Genomic DNA, 6,000 nt, shown 5'->3' on the forward strand with positions numbered 1-6,000 from the left:
CAGATGGAGATGGTGAAGGGGAAAGGGCAAATAGTGCTGCTGCTCACTGCCCCATCCCAAGGGCCAGCAGTCCCCAAAACAACCCCAGAGAAAAACTCCCCGGTGATGGAGAGAGACACAGAGCTCACTAATGCAATTAGCAGGCTCTGGGACACCCCCTGGCAGGGGCACAGCGGGCCTGGCGGGAGAAAACAAGGGAATTATCAGGGTTAAGAGGCCATGCTGGAAAAGCCTGTGTGCCACTGCTGAGAAGGCAGTGCCTGCTGTGTGCACAGTCTGAGCGGGGATGCTGGCTACTGCCTGGTGGCATCGGTTCCTCCCCTTCTCCCCATGGCTTGGGCACAGTCCAGCCCAAAGCGTGACAAGGGTGGGATGAAAGCCACCTTCATCCCCTCTTGGTGTGATTGCTCCAGCAAACAGTAACAGCCTGAGCCTTGGGTGGGCTTGCACCGTGATGAGAAAACACAGCCCAGGGAGGAGCCTTGAAGGTGGAATTGGTCACTTCGCCTTAACTCTGCCTCTCACAGGGAAAGGATCAGGCTCCTTGCTGCTGGATCGAGGTCCTGACCTCATTCCCCACCTGAACAAACCCCTGTTGGAGACCCTATCCCTGCTTATTACAGCGGCAAGCAGGTGCTTAGCCTCGAGCTCAGGCGCTGTTTGGAATTGGAGCCTACAAAGCCAGCAAAAGGAACTCGGATGCTGCCAGAAGGAGGGTCAGGAGAAGAGCCCACGCTCCGTGGCGTTATCCATCACCAGCACTGGAAAAGTTTTCCTTGAGGGATCGGGGGGAGGTGGAATTGCCTGCCGGGGGGAGCTGGGAGTGTAACCAGCTTGCGTGCTGGCGTTCCCCAGTGCTGCGACGTATTTGGGTACGACACGTGTGTCTGAATGTATATTTGGGTGTCCTCATGCACGGGCATCAGTTCCCTTCTGGTTACATGTTCTCACAGGATTATGAAGCAGCAAAAGATGCTCATCCAGACAGCACATCCCTGGACCATCAGGCACAGCCAGCCACTACTCTACAACTCCTCCTGTGTGTTGTATGTCTCCTGCCTGCTCTGTGTGTCCATACACATGGACCAGAGCCAAACGCTACACCCCGGGTTTATTCAGCTCGACTTTTAACCTCACTGGAACAACAGGCATGTTGTTCATGTTCAACAGCCCTCATCTGTGCTCATATAGGACTAAATTAACTCCTGATTTCTGTGGCTGCTGCTCAAGCAGCCGCTGCCCCATACACAGTGCAGGGAGGGGATGGGGATGCCCCACACAGCAGGTCTCAACCACAGGTCTCCAGGCATCCCCTTGGCAACTGCCCATGGAGCAGCCTCCCCAGAGCTCCCCAAAGCAAGGTGGGTCCAGACAGGGCTGCCCCATGCCATGCTGGAGCCAGAGCTCCCCATTTTGTCCCCAGTGTCTCCCTATGGCAGTGTGGAGGACAAAGACTGAGCATCACAGGGGACTGCAGGCGTTCCCCCTGATCTCCCAGGCCATGTGCAGCAAGGCGCAGGTTGTGTCCCTGAGTTTCAGCTGCTGCCAAGTGGGCAGATGCCAAAGCCACCCAGGCAGAGATTTCCACCTATCAGACAGTCTGCATTTTGCCTCTTTCACCCCAAAACTGGGCAGCTGCATCCTTGGGTCTGCCCAGGTCCTCCAGGATGGACCACAGAGTCACTGGACCATGGTCCCCTTCCCCTCCTGCCCCATGTCCCCCTCATGCAGAGGCAGCCCAGGCTACTAGCCATGGGATTTACCCTGATTGCCTTGCTCCCATCACAGCCACCCCTGCGGGACCAGCGGCTCTGTAGCTGCGGGGAGTTAAGTGGATCTGGATCTTGGGAAGACCCTCGAGGGGTGCCCGGTGGGAGCCACCAAGGAGTTTGGTGACTTGCTCATTCAGTGGGAAGGGACATCACCTTCCTCTTGCCGGGAATATGCACACTCCAGTCCCTACACACGCATCTCCACCCTGCTCTTCTCTGAGCCTCTCCCAGGTCCCAGATCCCTTTTCTATCCAGCTCCCTGCCCGCACATCTGAGTGACGCCAAGCAGAGGCACTTACCTGCTGCTCATCCCATAGGAGCTGGAAGGACAGTGGGACAAAGCCCTGGGGACTGGGCAGAGATGGCCCTTTCCCCCCATCCAAGATGAGGAGTGCTCCTCATCGCCTGCCTCTGCCTCCTCCTACAGCATCACCCATGTCTCCTGGCATCACCCGTGTCCCCTCAGGGCTTGGCCATGGTGGGTTTCAGATACCAGGCATAGTATCAGCTATAAGGGTCCCCTTGATGAGGACCACAGCGGGGACAAAGAGATGCCCAAGGCTCTTATCTGCGGGGTGTCATAGAAGATACCCAGTGGTGAGCATCTTCCGAAGTGGTTTAGGAATGCCAGAAGGGATGAAGAACCCTGGAGACCCCCACATCCCAGTGCTACCCCAGGCAGGAGCATCCCAACCCCTTTATGTGAGTGGGGACCTGGCACCCCGGGGGTTTTGTTATCCTGTCTTCTGGAATGAGCCCCATGTCCTGTTTGGAGGTGTGGGGAAGGTGGCAGAGTCCCAGTAGAGGATAGAAGTGACTGGTCCCAGCTGGGGATGCCTTGTACGGGGGTTGGATTCTGAGGAGATCCCAATGGGCTGTGGCTCCGAACGCTGCTAGCGGCGTTCGGAACCGCAGCCCATCGGCATCCCCACTGGGATATGGGATATCACGGAGCGCAGCCTTACCTTGGAAAAGCCTCCATAGAGAAGGGATACAGGACTCAGCTTAGGATGCCCGGGTCCCGAGAGACAGCTGCAGTGATGAAGGCAAGGGGGATGCAGGGATAGAGTGGGACTGGATAGGATGGATGTATGGATGTTGGTCTGGGTCGTCGCTGCTCTCAGGTGAGGAGACAATAGCCGGGGCTCCTGTTGGAGCTGCAGACTGTCTCTTTAAACCCCTCACCAGCCCACAGGTGGCCCTGTCACCATCGTGGTCATCCATGACGTCATCGGAAGGGAGGGAAGGGGAGGAGGAGAAGGATGAAGGAGAAGGGGGGGGGGGGGGGGGGAAGAGGAACGCGATTCCCCTCCACAGCAAAAGTCCCCGAGCGCCCATGGCAACAGATTGCAAATGTCACTGCGCATCAGACGGGCTGCACCCCCCATCATCGGGTAACACGGGAGGGGACACACGGTGTCACCCTACGGGGGGTTACGGTGGGTATAGGGCTGTCACCCCATGGGTGACACGAGGGGAGGGACAAGGCTGTCACCCTGTGACGGGTGTACGGTGGGGTATAGGGCTGTGGGGGGGACACACACATAGAGGGGTGTCATCCCGTGGTGGTGGGTGCATTGGAGGGGACAGGGCTGCCACCCCATGCAGAGAGCTGGCTGTGGACTAAGCTTATCCAGCTCTTACCATGGGATGTGGAGCAGATGGGGGTGTGTGTCTGTCTCTACCCCCCCCAGCTTGGACACCCTGCTGCAGTGGGTGATGCTGTTCCTGTGCTCATGAGGGTGCTGCTGTCTCCCTGCCTGTCCCCGGTGCTTAGGGGATCCCCATTATCCAGTGGTGGCACCCATATGCAGGCACCCCAGAAGGATGGGGCACCCCAGTGAGCCCCCATCTCCTGCTCCTGGAGTTCTACCTGCACTGTGCAAAGGCCAGGAGAGTTTTGGGAGGTGTTTAAAGCAGATCTTGCCTTCAAGCAGAGAAATGACAGCCCCCAGAGCAAGAAACCCATGGACCCCAGACCTGCAGACCCCATTCTGATGGTGGTGATCCCATTGGATCCCCTCAGTCCCGCTTCAAAAAGAGGCTCTGATGTCAGTTAAAACCAGAGCAGGTTTTAAGGACAGGACCTTTTCATCCCATTTATAAAGCCATGGGTATGCGGTTCCCCATCCAAAACTGCAAACATGAACGGAGTCACTGCCCAGGCTTGGGGAAAATTTAAATATGGAATTACATCCTTGTTTCCCTGGGAGAATGAGAGACATCCAAGGTCTCCTTCTGTTCCCTTTGCTCTTTTCTCACACCAACAGGAGTTTCCCCCTCTGAAGTTTGGTGCTACCACTGCTGGGATGCTTCACCCTAAAAACACCCCATGGAAGCAGCCAGTTCCTGCAGAGTGGCCATGGGGATGCACAGGCAGGGCTTGGGGAGGACTCAAGGCTGAAGCCTTCCTTCCCCACATTGGGCTCTAGTGCATGTTTCACCCTCATTTTATTATCTTAAACAGCAATTGGGTTTTATTTTCCCCACCCTTGGCACAATGGGGAAGTCAAAGACAACCGAGCTCCGTGGCCATGGGAAGGGAATGGTGATGCTCAGGACATGGAGGGGTTTTTCTTCCTCCACAAGCATCCCTGCAAGGGGACAATCCAGCTTTTCCCCACAGTGATTTCATGCTGGGGGTGTATCTGGCTGATGGTGTATCACCCTCCCTGTGATCTCCCCAGCGCTGTTCTCCTTACACACCCTCTCTAATCCTGGGAAAACAGCCATGGGATCCAGAGCTGGGAGGCTTTTGGGAAACAGCCAAGGAACAGCAGAAGGTTCCTTCCTTCAGGAATGGCAGAAATCGTCCAAACCAGCCCAAATGGGCTCAGATTTATTATTTTCCTTTTTAACCCACTTTCTGCCTCTGGAATAACGGGATGGATGTGAATGTGGCACTGTCAGTGGGTGTTGGGGCTGGTGATACCCCTCCAGTGCTGAGGCTCGTTGTGAAGGCACAGAGCATGCTGCTGAAGCGGAGGTAAAGGACTTCCACCAAAACCAACCCAATGAAACCCAAAGCCATTGACGTGTGAGGCTGGAGGAGCCCAGTAACCCTCGTATCCATCCCAGCAACCTCTGGACCAACCCCACTAACCCCTGTGCCAGTGCTCTGGGCTGGGGTTTGCCATCTCCCCCTGGCCTGGGCGGTGTGCAAAGGGACACTCCACTGTCCCCTAGCAGACAATGATGGGGACAGTGATGTGTCCCCCACTGCTGGACCCCCGAGGGGTGGCACAAAACACTGCAGAGGTGGGAAACAGCAGCTGGTGAAGCATCCCAGGAGCTCTGAGCCTTCAGCATCCACCTCGTTGGATGCTCCCCAGGGAGCCAGGACTAACTTTACCCCCAGCAACATGCCCACAATGAGCTTTATTGCATGTGATGCAAACCCTGCTAAGGGGTGAAACTGCTTCAAGTGAAGGTCCCCCGGCCCCCTCCTCAGCACCGTGGGGGCTGTGGCTGTGGGAACATTGTGGTGATGAAGTTATTAGCTCCGGAAGCGTTAATTGCAGGTGTGTTAATGGCTCTTTTGTCCAGTGAGCTGTCTTTCACTGTGTGTGTGTGCCGGGCGGTTGTTTTTCTGCCAGCTGCTGTGTGGTTGGATGCTCTTTGGTATTTAGTTTGATCCTATTAAGGTGGATCTCAATTAATTAGGCAGGAGGCAGAGACAAAGAGAGGCGCTGGGGCCATTCATTTTAGTCTTGTCATCGCGCCTCCTGCCACTGAGAGAGAGGAAATGGATGCAGGGTATGGCTGGTGGGCATGGAAATGTGGGAGATGGGAATGGGGCAGGCAGGTGGGGTGGCAGCCCCAAGGATCCCCCAGGGACCCCTTCCTGCTGCATGGGAATGCCTATCCCTGCGGAAGGCAGCTGGGGACATGCAAGTCACATCCCTGGGATAGTGGAGTCCTGCTCCACCCCAATACCCTAAAGCATCCCATGAAACACATGGAGGATCCCTGGCAATTTCAACAGCTTTGGTGCAGCAGGAGCGTCCCTCTCCATCCTGGTGCCATTAGTGCTGTGTCCCTGCGGGGCCACCCGCCCCACGGGAAGGGGATGCACCCATCAGGCTCTCCAGCATCCCGGTTTGAGCATCCCACCCCCTGCTCCCTGCTCCCAGCTCCTGCACCCGCCGATGGAATGGCTCCAGGTGCCAGCGTGGCAGCTTGGCCCCAGTGTGAGGCCAGCAAATGGATCTCAAGGGCCCCCCTGACA

The sequence above is a fragment of the Psittacula echo genome, assembly GCF_963264785.1.
Source record: "Psittacula echo genome assembly, chromosome: 10".
Classification (NCBI taxonomy): domain Eukaryota; kingdom Metazoa; phylum Chordata; class Aves; order Psittaciformes; family Psittacidae; genus Psittacula; species Psittacula echo.